Source organism: Aulostomus chinensis, chromosome 21 (genome assembly GCF_037954235.1).
Source record: "Aulostomus chinensis isolate RoL2024-O1b breed Wild chromosome 21, RoL_Achi_v1.0, whole genome shotgun sequence".
Taxonomy (NCBI): domain Eukaryota; kingdom Metazoa; phylum Chordata; class Actinopteri; order Syngnathiformes; family Aulostomidae; genus Aulostomus; species Aulostomus chinensis.
Window position 1 is genome coordinate 14240235 of NC_141340.1, and position 13536 is coordinate 14253770.

At 42.2% G+C, this 13536-nt stretch overlaps 1 long non-coding RNA gene across 1 annotated transcript in view; it reads left to right on the plus strand.

Annotated features, from left to right (window-relative positions):
- The window catches only part of LOC147241791 (uncharacterized), a 61798-nt gene continuing 48262 nt past the window's right edge, over positions 1-13536 (plus strand). The window contains exon 1 of the long non-coding RNA XR_015110988.1: positions 1-54. This is a non-coding gene — a long non-coding RNA (uncharacterized LOC147241791). The remainder of the gene's footprint in view (positions 55-13536) is intronic.

Here is a 13536-nt window from a genome sequence, read left to right on the forward strand (position 1 = left end):
CTACTTCACATTTGTGATGGAACCAATGTGCAGAGTGAACCTGAAAAGATGCAGGTCAGAGAAGATATTATGTATAATGATCAGCTATATAGGTTCTGAAAAAAAAAACATTTGAAAACTTGCGCCTGAGGTATTTCTCACACCTGAAAGTCCACACCGCCAAGCTCCGAATCAAAGTTTACACCCAAAAAAAAGGACCGAGTTGATCTTATTCGGATTTGGTCCGTGTAATAGATGGTCCTTGCAGTCGTGATTTGCTGAAAGCCCCGGTGCATTATGGTTGTTGCTCTACTTTTCAAGCAAATATGAATAGTCCAGACTTCTCTGCTCATGTAGTAAAAAATAATAGTGCCAAGAGTCAACAGCACCTTAGCCCCGCTTTATGAAAATACTGTCGTTTGAGCACTGAAATCTGAACCCCGTGTAGACCAGGCTGCATCAGCATAAATATGAAATGACAATAGTTTCATTAAAAGATGCCTGACCGGAATAATTATGGCTTCAACAGTGAGTTAGTCTTCATGTCGAACCGCCACCTTTGCAGTGTTAGCATTTAGCCTTCATTGACTGAGGCCTTTATGCTTAGTCGAAGGCGTACACAGCACCATTCTAATTAATGTTTTCTGTGGAGATCAGGGGGTCGCTGGCCCCTAACCATTATTTGGTTTTGGACTGACCCTCTATGGAGCTCAGATCAATCTCTTACCTAGAGAACATTCTAGCATATTTCTATCACTAGTATATTGATTTTTCCATGAGCAGGCCCTTGTTGTGTGTTAGAGGTGTTTTCATGCATGGCACATAGGGGATGCAGCCTACAGCGTGCACAGACACATGAATGCTTACACATACAGGTGCAGCCCCCCCACCGCCGCCACCACTGCCACACACACACACACACTTGTTCATTTATTCATTCTTGTAGACACCCATAGGCATTTCTGTGTGTAAAATGCACGCATCGGCATATTTAGTGGCTTTAGATCTCTCCTTCTCTCTGGCTCTCTTTCCCTCACTTTCGCACACACACACACACACACACTAACACACACACACTTCTTGTTAAAGCAGGAACCAAGTGAACCATGTCCTCTCTGAGGCCAAGTGTCTTGCTTTCTTTATTACACACACTAATCAATACAGACTGGCCTGCCTGCCTGGTTTTGAGGCCTGCCATCTTTCCTCTGCGGCCTCCTTCTCTCCCGCCTCATCATTTCTCTACCTCCAACACCTTCAGTCATTCATCTATCATCCTCCTCCCCTCCTGCCATTCATCCAGTCCTCTGACTCTAAGACTTGACATCATACCATATTGGTTCATCTGCGGTAAACTCCAACCATCACTCTGTCCATCCTTTTGGTCACTTTGCACAACAAAGAGAGTATGAGCAGTCAAACAGCGTGTGTGTTTGACCCCCGCCTCTCACCCGAAGGCTGCTGGGATAGGCTCCAACCTCGCGACCCATAACAGAATAAGCGGTACAGAATGGATGGAGGGGTGGAAGATGTGAACAGAACAAACGTAACTGATTTGAAAGTAACGACAGATTAATCATAAAATGTTGTGATTTCAAACCAAATATTGAGTGGCAGGGCGATGTCATCACCAACAGTGGGGGTGTACTGGGACTGCGAGTGGCAGCTGCACAAGCTGATCCATATTTAGTGCTTTGACTCGGTTACGTTTACATAGGTTTCTGTAATCTGATGATTCTAAACTAGAAGATGTTAAAGGAGGTAGTAATATAGATTATTCCATTCATACTCCTGTTAACATGCCACACAGCAGTTAATGACCGAAAGTAAACGCCCACTCTCAGTGTCTCCTCGATTTTGACTGAAACTCTTTCCATCACGTTGCTCCCACGGTTTAGTCGGTATCTTTTCTACCTCAAAACAAAGTTTTTAACACTTTGTGTGTTTCCAAGAAATGTAACTAAATTGTGTGCTGTAAAATGTCACAAAAACTCTGGAAGGACTTCAAAGTGCAATTAAAGTGTATGTCAAGAATTCACATTAATAATGCAACAAATGTCAGAAATATGACGCGTCTTAATTTGATAACTACATCCTCGTTGGGGTTGGGATAATTAGAAAATGCTGTTTACACGGTAGCATCTCATCGGCATTGCTTCGTCGTCTTCATGGGGGTACAATGGAATGTTACTATGAGTGTAAACAGCATTTCTGAGTGACAGTTACACTGAAGAGCATCATCACTCACAGGTTGAGATTTTCACAGAAAAGTGAAGAACACCTTTATTTAACTTAATGTCATTGGGTAAACTTAAATTTAAGATGTGTGTGTGTGTGTGTGTGTGTGTGTGTGTGTGTGTGTGTGTGTGTGTGTGTGTGTGTGTATTGTCTTCTATAACATGATCAGAAAGTGAAGGAGATTCAGGTTTAGTTTTCCAGCGTGTCCATCCACAATCATACCTCAGTACCTCACACTATTGAGCATATTTTAAATCAATGTATGTGTGTTTAGCGAGAGAAAGAGTGGCATGTGATATCAGACTGTGTTTCCGGGTTAGATCATATTGAAAGTGTTGATTTGTGATAAATAATTGCGATTTTTTTTTTCGTGTGTGTCCAAGTGTATTGCACAAACACGAGGTCGGGCTACAGAGGCGAGCACCAGTGCTTTGAAACAAAAGGAAATGTTGTGCAGGAGGGGGATAAAGGATTGTGCTGGAATTTGTCAAAAGCCAATAATCATTCATGGTGCACTGGAGGAGTGGGCCACTATATCAGAGCTCCGAATCAATATGACATTACTATGAGTAAGACTCATCAAATTGATTATTTTTGATGCTACAACGGCAGTTTCATTTACTGGGACCCTCAACAACGACCACTGTTCAATTACCGAAGCTCTTGGTGAGAACTGAAAAAACAAAAACAGAAATACAACAAGACAAATTGTTCTTTATTTGACTAAAATAAAGCCTTGCCTGGAATAGAAATGAGGAATGGGATGTCACAGGCAAGCTCTGGTTAAAAGATGACTTGTTTCATCGGACATTGAAATTTCATGAATATATTTTCCAAAGGGGCCCCGGAAAAACAGAATTCATCATGAAGTTTGTACAGGCCATAATGTCACAGCGAAGATTAGTCAATTTCCAAATGTATTGTGCATTGTGAAGCACATGCCTCCCCATCCTGGTTACAGCCTGATGGTTGTAGACTTCAACGGTAGATGATTTTGTTGGGTTTTTTTTTTCCGGAGAAATACCAAGAATCATAGCTTTGTTACAAAAGAAACCAGAGAGATTAAAAAGAGCATCAATACAAGACAATAATACAGAATTGTTTTCGGAATAACAACGAAAAATTCTGGAATCCCTGAAATTTTTCCATCGAATATTGGGATGAAAGCCAGAGCAAATACATATATATATGTACATATTTTGTTTTTATTTTTTACAAATTGAAGTTCAAACGGAAGTCTACCTGAGTTTTGTCAAATGAACTTAAACAAGTAGCTCTCTTGAGGAGCGTCGGTCCAACTGTTGCTACGATCGTCTCCAGTACCGATGAGCTAACAGCTCCAAGTCTTCAATATGAGGCCATGAGGAGAGACAAGGCGCAGCGGCTCCTCCGATGATTAAAAAGTCATTTCCTTAACTGTCCTCCCAGGATTTGTTAGCTTTTTTTTGTGTAAGAAAAACATTAAATTGCTCCAATCAAGCATAAACGTCTCCTGCTTGTGGTGTAATTTGTACTGCTGTTCGCATCGTGGGCGCTTATTTGTCATCCTTTTCCTTTGGCGCTTTTCCCAACCGCCTTGATCAACAATTAATGGTTGAAATTACTTCCCTGTTACTTATGGCTGTGGCGACAGATGCGGCAAAAAAAAAAAAAAGAGAGAGACGAGAGAGAGAGTTTAATTGAACATCAGAAATTTGTGCAACTTTGTTCACACACTATCTTCTTGTTCTCTTCTAGAAGATTTGATGGACGATTTCTGCTTGATGTATTCTCACAAAATAGCGGCCTCTATTCCTCTCTACCTCCCTACTCTTCTTTATTTTCCCCCGCTCTGTTCATTCACACAATGACCTTTTGTGCTCTTTTCTTCATTGCGGGGACAGGCCGGGGCCTGGCATCTGATAGAATCAATATTCTATTATGATAGTGCGTGGAGCGTGTGGGGCTTTACAACTCCGCTTTAATAGTCTCTCTATTTCATCCCGTGGCAGCCATGGCCTGAGGGATCATTCAGGCTTCTCCAGGCTCTATGCTCCCAGCATCGCCCTATTTCCATTAACGTTGCAGGCCTGGAGCCAGGGACAATCAGTGTGACCGATGGATGGGGTTGAGAGTGAGTCCAACCCAGGTGCAATGTATGTCAATAGAGTGTGTAATAGTCAGACCTGGGTGAAATGTTACTTAAATGGCTTTCTGGTTCTAAAAGAAACAAAGGGGATACTTGTGGTGCAACTATCCTTTTTTCTTTTTTTTCTTTCCTGGAGATGAACTGAATCAAGCAATATTCGGAAACATTATATAAATAATGCGTTTGAAAACATGCATGATGATGTTGCCCCACTAGAAAAATTCAGTTCCAAGTGCAACTTCACAAACCAATTATTTGGAAATTGTAGTCGATTTGTCACATACGTGGGTTTTCAGGCCTTGGTAATCGCCTGCTCAACAAATGACGGTGATACTGGCCGATATTTTGGTTGAATTATCGTCTTAACTGTGGGAATACTTGATTAAATGGCAATCGGCAAACCATAAAGCTGTATACCATTGCAACCAGTCCACCGCAGACGAACTAATTTGCTTAAATCAGGTTTTTCTGTCGCCTTCAAACTGAAGTCAGAGCTGCGTGAGGCAGTGGACATTGCCGGACCTTCGGTTCTGCCTCTGTGTGAGAGAACAGTAGATCTCTACCCTGCTTCTCTGCCGCCTGCTGCGCATCTTTCTCTCACTGGCGGATGAACAAAAGCAGCACTTGGGGCTTCTCACTTCCTGGAGGCCACACTTGTTTGTCTGGAGCCGTCGGTCTGAGTGGACAGCCTGTTGGACACCGCTTCAGTAAAAATACTGATTTTCTAAAGGGAGTCTGGAATAGATGTGTCGCATTTTCTAATTCACAGCAACGACGTCACAGACACAGACGTCTGCATGAGAAAAGTTCAGTCTTTTCACGTTTAGATGTTTTAACGACTGTTGCTATGTTCTTTTCCTTTGTTACTGACACATCGCTGATAGAAACGGACAGGACTCCAAAAAAATCCAATAGAAATTGCGCTGAATTAAGAACTTGGTTGTGTGTGGCGCCTTCTCCTGCACCCAATTCCAGCCAGTAAAACAAGTTGTTGATGTCAAGAATCCTATGTTGCACTGTACTAGCTGGGAGGGAGTGCTAAAGTGAAATGTTAAGCTATTAGAGATCATGGCGTGAGGCAGACCCCTATAAAAGATTAATGCCATTACAGCTGCTTTTCTCCAATAATTAACTAATGTGAGTATTTTATGCAGTTAGGGTTTAAAAATCCTTGCATTTAAATGTCAGGCGGTCGTGGAGTTTTGATGTGAATTTTTAATCCCGAGCAATAAACATTATGAGGTTAACGGGGGAATGCTGAGGGATTGTGGTGTCATTCAAACGTGCGTGCGAGAATCCATTTCACTCTCAAATGTCAGCATTTGTTGTAAAATACATTTCCTTTTTGAAGCTGTTTGAATGCATAATATTAGTAAAGTCACAGAAGAGGAAGAACCGACCCCTTTAAAGATCATAGTCGGTGCTGAAGTGGCCTTTGAAACACTTTAACAGCTTTTTATCCTTCATACTCCCCCAGTCCCATTTACTGCAGATGTATGGTTTTCTTTCCTGCGGACGTGTCATTCATACTCTGCCCCCACTGCTCCGTTTGATTGAGAGTTCGGCGACTAGAGGTGTGCGATGAGGCCCTGCTCATCTCAAATTCATCATGATGTAACCGTGAGCAACCCGGATCTAAATTACCTTCGTCTGGCATCATTCCAGCACATGCTCTAAATGAGGTAATCGTCCTTGACTATAAAATTTGCATTTTGGAGACTTAATTGCTATCATTACATTTTTGCGTAATTCTATTAATTTAACAGGATGGGGGATCAGAGGCTTTTTATGGTTATAATTTGCAGTAAAACAATGTGTTCGCAAAGTAGAAAAAAGAAGTCTGGAGTTTCAAAAAAAAAAAAAAAAAAGAGTGAGTGAATCAGGACCACTTTGGCCTCTCATCGTAGATTCCCATTCTTCGTTAGAAAAAAAGGAAGCCTACAAATACTCACAAAAAAGCTTGCCGTGTGTTTTCCAGCATGAAAAGCTTCCCCTCTGATGAATACAGGAAATGCATCAATTACATCCCATCACCACATTGTGTGAGCTAACTCAAGCTTGTGGGGTTGGGCTCTATTTTTTGCCACACTTCTTTTTTTTTTTTAACATCGCATGCTTCTTTTGTGCATATATGTACATGATGTCAGCTGCACTCAGTAGCTGCCATCCCCAAATAGTATGGCGGAGAGCACAGCGGATGACATGGAACAACAGAGCCATCAACTCCCATTTATGCTTCCTGCGGTGACCTTGCCACAGACGTCTACGAGGTTCACGAGCGCGCCAAGCTAAGTGCCAGCAACATTCTGCAACCCGCTGCACTTCCTCGCACTCTGCTGACCTTAAAAGTGTGACCTCAATTTAGGGGAAGGCTGAAAACATTCATAAGCTTCCTTCTGTTGTAGCCTATGTTTGTTGCAATGCCCTACTTTTATCACACAGGAGCTTTTTTTTTTTTTTTTTCCTCAAATATCTGATGCTTTGCTGAATTTTGTCCTGTCACACTTTAGCAGGACTCTTTTTTTTTTTTTTAATTCTAGAACGTGTCACTTCATGCAAAAACAGAGTAGGTTGAACCATTCACATATTTGCATTGATAGCAACATAATCATCTATCCCTCCATCGCGAAGGTTTGCATTCTTACATTGTCATTCTCCAAGCTTGTAAAAATGAAAGCACGTAGTTTAATGATCAATAAGTCCTGGAGTTACACAATGACTCATGTTTGTAAGTTCTTTACCAGTAGCTCAAAAACTAAAAAGTCCCCTAAAGACATCCCAGGGCTCCGTAGCCTCAGTGTGCAATCATTGGACAACACTGCAGCCAAAAATAATCAGCGGGCTCAGAGGATGAATTAATCTTTTCAGAGCTTTGCCTCTAATGTGTCTTCTAATACCACCTGCCCTTTAGCCCAGGTGCAGAATATCATACTCCGGTGCTAAAATAGCCCATTTAGATGTACAGTAGAAACCCATAGAAAAACCAATGGTATTTTTCTGTAAGGAACCTCTTCAGATATAAAAGAATGTGGACATTGATTCAGATATTAAAGGGTGATGCATAAGTTTATGCTGTATAGTATGGCACGGTGGTATGGAAGGGTCTCTGCTCCAGGTCTTCCTCTTCCTCTATCTGCTCTGTTCCACTCATACTGACTTCTGCTGACACTGACCAGGTGGTCGTCACTATGGGTTTCCGCGGAGCCTTCAAACAGGAAGCAGGTATGGCCTGACGCGCCGGCCTCAATGCTTAACGTAGCGGTGTGGAAACCCTGAGCTTTGTTTTGACCATGTCAAGCAACATCAGCTCAAGCTCCGGCGCGAGGAGGAGAAGAAGACCGTTCTCGTCCTGGGTCTCTGTTTCAGCATCTGTAGTGTGAGTGTGTGTCGGGTCTCCGTTGCAGACGTGGTTGGTGGAACCTGTCAGGTGTTTACTCTCTGGAGGTTCATCAGAGCACTAGTGACAGGGGCACTTTAGCGTGTGTGTCTGTATGAAAACGATCGTGTGACTCACCTCCACACACCTCCTCGGCATATACAAATATTGCTTTACACTTGCATTGCAACCGCACAACATCTTTATCTAGAGACACACAATCGAAAGCCCGTAGCAGAATAAAAAGATCATAGCGTTCAATCCCACGGCTTTGCAGTCTACCCTCCTAGAATAATCAAGGCCTACTTGAGGCATTAGTGAGTCCCGCACCGTGTTTGAGTTTGGATTTAAAATTCTCAATCACGTTGAGAGCTACAACTCTTTGCGACCGCCGGGATAATCTCCATCTATCAACGTGCTAAGCTGTCTGTATTAAGAAGCCTCCATCTCCACTGGTTTGGTTTACTTTACCCACTGACGTTTGTCAATAATGAATCAACCCTTTTCAGCAGTGTGATATTTAACCACATTCGTCACTCCTGTTCATGGGCCAGTGCAAGTTGTTTTCTTAAGATTTAACAATGATGTTAGAGACACAGTGCAAACAAGCGTTTGGATGTTCTCTGTTCAAATGTTGAACTGAAGTCAACTCAAAGAAAATCATTTAGACAATTGTGTGTGTGAGTGTGTGCGCATGTGCATGTCTTTGTCAAAGCGGAAGAAATAATAGTCACATTATGATTGGATGGCTTTGTCATAGGGTCACAACCTGAGTTTATTCTCAGTCAGAGGAACTGGGATGAGTATCAGATCAGAATGTAGAAAGCGAGGTGGAGAAGGGGCGAGGCAACCATGACCCTCCCTGCAGGTACGCAGAGAGTTGGGGGAAAAAAATGGAGGCATAAAATCTGTTGGAGCTCACTGAGCAAGCAGTGTAGCTTTGCAGCTAATTTAAGCTGACGTTTATTCAAAATAAACTTGATGAAGCAATTAGTACAATACCGTAATTCCCCATCAGCAGCATGTTGACAGATCTAAAATCTCTGCTTACTGAAAAAGTACACAAGCTTCATCTTCTAAGTAACTTAACAGGCCCTGAAACACACTCGGTAAAACAAGCCCTTGATGCACATGTCTGACAGCTGTTTATAGGTAAACCCAAGTGACCCACACGTTGATAGCTCACAGTTTATCTTTACCCTTATTCTCTACGTCCCACTTCGTATTTTTTGATGGCTTCCTCAATGCTAAAATCAAGAGCTCATTCAGCTCCTTGCATACCGAAACAGAGGGGTATTTTAATGATGAAGCACTGTACTTGACATTCATCTGTTGTGCAAATTAACATTTAATAGCCGTACACATTTGAATATATTCCTTCCTGACGCAGTGAGAAACCCACAATGTTGAGTGCATACACAAGCTGAGGAGGACCAGAGATGGCCGCGAGCGTTTTTGCCCACCGCAAGCAACATTAATTGTTTCACGAAAACGAACTGCTGCGCCCATTTTTCAACATGGTTCCTTGTTTTGTTCCCCTCCCCCTGTAAACAAGTCTCGCCTCACAATTTGTTCATCATAACTCCACAGTGGATGGCAGGAAGAAACATTCTTTGTTACCCTGAAGTCAAAACCTTGAAAAAGAAACGAAATGCAAGGACTAGTGGGAGGAGGAGGATGAAGGCAGAAGATGGTTGTGCATTTCCAATTTTAACTACGTTTTCATCTGCCTGAATGTACAGTAAGACACGTCATTAAACATCATTTGTTCACAGTGGACATCATTTCAGCAGGAAAAAAGAGGAAGCATTCCTTAACTCAACAGGGGGACCTAAAAAAAACGACAAATGATGTGGATATCAATTCCAAATCCTCTGTTAGCCCAACTTCAAAAATATAGACTTAGAACCATGTTTCAAAATGTTCGGGGCTTCACTGCAAATAAAGCCTAAGTCGTAAACACCAGTGCGAATTGCCACACGCAGTTAGAACAGAAATGGCAAACGCAGATGTCAGAAAGGACCAAGCGTCAGCAGATCTGTAATGTTGTGGCATATGTAAATCTTTGGAAGTTTTTATTTTTTTATTTTTCCAAAAAGCAAGTTAGGCCTGTGTCTTTCCCTCAGTTTTTTGTCCTCTCCTTCAAATCATGTCCGACTTGGATATTAAATCCCAACTATTACCCTCCTTAATGTGAAATTCATTCTTTAAATATTGAGGAACGAGTTATTTGTCAGGACTTGTCGGAAAATGATGCTGCCAATTGTTAATTAGCCAAAATCCACTCTTTATAATTTGCCAAATGAATAATCATGCGCACAATAAGGGTGGATTTAGACAAAGCAGCAAAACTTCATGAGTGTGTTTGTGCAACAATACCATCAATGCAATATCTTGTGAGTCGGCACCTTGAGACGTGGAAGGTGCAGGTGCAAGTGATGTGAAACTCTTCGTGCTGTCAGAAATCTGTTCTTTCTGAATTTGCCTGGAAGAGTGTTTTATTGTAGTGTTCAGGCTCAAACCAGGATCATCCAGAGATTGTGCTTTAGTCCACAAGAGAAGAGAAGAGGCCCTGTGTGTGTGTGTTTTTTTCCCACAGTAGATATCTCTGTTCCCCTCAGGTGTGACAGAGGTGACAACCAAGTCAGACGAGTATTTAGCACCTGGAGGTCGGAGGAGTAAAACTTTCTCCTCCTGGCCAGGATCAGGTGCTCTCCTTGGGGATGAGCAATGTGGAAATCCTGATAGTAGTTTTGACCCTGTATTAAGTGGTGTGTTTGTGTGTGCATTGGGGGGGCGTCTCAGAGGGGGCATCTCCTCCTGATTGAGACTGATGCGTGCCGATCGGTCGCCAGGCCGTGCTCAGCGGCGGCTCGGCAGTGTCAGGTGAAATTAGCAGCCGTCAATGAAAGACCCTCAGACCTGGGGGATTCATTAGGGACATCCCCCCCACCATCTCAACACACTGACAGCCCTTCACACTTAACACCCTTTGCCACACATACAGGTCACACACTTGCATACACACAACACTATTTCTCTTTCATGTTCCAAATAGAGTCTTACCAAATGCAAAGGGTGTGTTTGCATGTTGGTCATGTTTTTAAATAGTGTGTGTGTGTGTGTGTGTGTGTGTGTGTGTGTGTGTGTGTGTGTGTGTGTGTGTGTGCGCGCTCTTAACTCTCACTGTGTGACACTGTCGGAAAAACACCATAAAGTATCATTCACAATACTTACCTAGGATCCAAACTGTTGGCTGTGTCCTTCAATAAAACAGCCAGACCAGAGTAAAATCAGTTAATATATTTATTTCTACTTTTGTTGCGTATTTAATGCCTGTTGTGTTTTTTTCAGAAAAACACTTTTTGACATCTCATCTAGAAAAGTGATATAAGTACAGTTCACTTTGTCTCTTCTGGGACACTGTGAGATTTTATGAGTCCAACCAAATTACAGTCTACATTTTTTTGCAATGTCCATAACTATGATTAATGGCACAATACGAACGCAACAGAGCTTGCGCAACCCTGATGTTATGCATTCAGATATGTAGCTGACTAAGTTGCAAAACACAGTGTGTTGGTACTCTGGTGTCACGTTATTGGCTGGATGCAGCACCCGTGCTACCTGAATGTGGCATCATCCCAGATTTGTTCTGACATGAGGAATTGCTTTCAACAGGCTGACTCAGACACGTTTGCATCTAAGGTGTCTCTTTATTCACTTTGTCATCCACCTGAAAGTTATACTTCACCCAAAAAGTGTAATTTGCATTCCAGTCGCACACAAGTAGATGCCTTGAGCTGACACAGACATTAAATGCCAGCGATTTATGTGAAACTTGAAGCTAATGGTGACTTGCTAACAAGAGCTACAACAACAAAAGAGCTCAATTTCAAAAACATTCATTTGGAAATTCTCAAGCAGATTCTCCGGTACAATTGACATCTCCTTTAAACTTTTCTTTGAATCAAATGTTTGAATTTGTAATTTGTATATGGATGTTTTTGGGAAGTTTAGCATTTTTTTTTTTTTTTCTGCTGTAGTGGTTGTTAGCTTCGAGCTAAATATATGCGCTGAATTCTCGAGCCACGAAGAATTGATGCAGAAGAGAAAAATGTATCTTTGTGAGCTCCAGATGTCTATTTTTGTTTACTTGAAAGGCAAACTATACTTCGTGTGTGAGGGATTGCATGCCCTTGTTCACATTACACCTCCTCTCTTCTTGTGAAACGTCTAATTAAAGCTGAACACTTTTGTAGAAGACATGACCTGAAGATGAGTCACTTTACTGTTACATTGCCCAACACTTTCTCATGAAGACTGGCAAATTTTAGATGTCCAAAAGTGTCAAACACTCAAACATGCCTAAACATGCTGTGGCAAATTTCCCAACAGTTCATCATCATTATTTTCATAGGATGAAAGCTAATGTGTGCGCTGAGCCGTGATCAACAGAGTTGTTTGATACAGGCTTTTTGTGTGCGCATTTGCATGCCTGATCAAAGCTGATGACTTTGAATTCGGGTCCATTTACCCTCATGAGGACTCTGTTAATCCAGTGCTTCCCAGTTTAGGAGCTTGTGGCTGCAACACAGAAGCTGCGCTCATTAGAATTAGAGACATTAGTTACGACCAAAGGAACTCTATTTCACGCACATCTCCCCGACTGACTAAATGAAGCTTTGCAAATCCTCTACAGATTTTAATAGCTGCCACTAATATTACAGGTCACAAATGATTGCTCCCTCAGACATTTGGCTGATCAAACACAGGCCGAGATTATCAGTGTTATTTACGCTTGTGTATCACTCTGGCATAAACACGCACTTATGGAAATGGGATCCCTCTACGGTAATGCACTATATAATGATTTATGCTACAATGATTCATGGGAAATGTGGCAACAGAAGCAGCATCAACCCACGGTGCAGTGTTGAGGAGCTTTTTTTGTGTGTGTTTCAGGGGTTTTTTTGTTTTTTGTTTTGTTTTTTTGCTCTGCATTTTTCTTCTCTTGTGTTTGCAAATTTCTCTAGAAAAAGTGTACTTTCATATATTTCTCGGCGGTGACGGTTCCACCTTCACAAATCAATTATAAAGTCTAGAGAGAACGTTACGATGCATGTCTAATTACCCTACAATCCACAAGCTATCGGGGGGCCTTGCTATGAAGGAATTAAGTTAGCGTGCAACAAACAAACATGCATAATTGCACATAATCACAAACACACACACACACACACACACACCTAAAGCATGTGCTATTCAAACAAACAGGTACTCAATGTATTGACCAATTAAAAAAAGGGATTACTATGTTGACTGCGTGTGTGTCTGTGTGTAAATGGATGCGCGTGTGTGTTTATGTGTATGTGTGTGTGTGTGTGTGTGTGTGTGTGTGTGGGCACTGCTGCCATGAACACAGGCAGGCAGGCATGCCTCACATTGCCCACAGCTACTCGGTAAGGATTCCCGATAAGGAGAATTAGTCAAAACTTGGGAGCTGCCAGTCAGCGCCAATTAAACTTTAATCTTGGGCTGAAACAGGCACAAATAAATTAAACCCTTGTGAGCGGCAATGTGCTCTCTCCTGATAATAGGGGATTGAAGTCGTCTCGGAGCGAGGCTGCATGTTCCCAAGCTCAGCCATGGCAGGCAGCGATGCAGGGGGATCACAGAGTGAACTGAAAAGAACTCTGGAAGTTGACAGACGCAAAGACACTGACACACACACACACACACACATGCACGGACACTGCAGGCGGAAACATACAGGACTGCTGATGCTGGACAGCAGGGGGAAAAGAGCTCTTTTTTT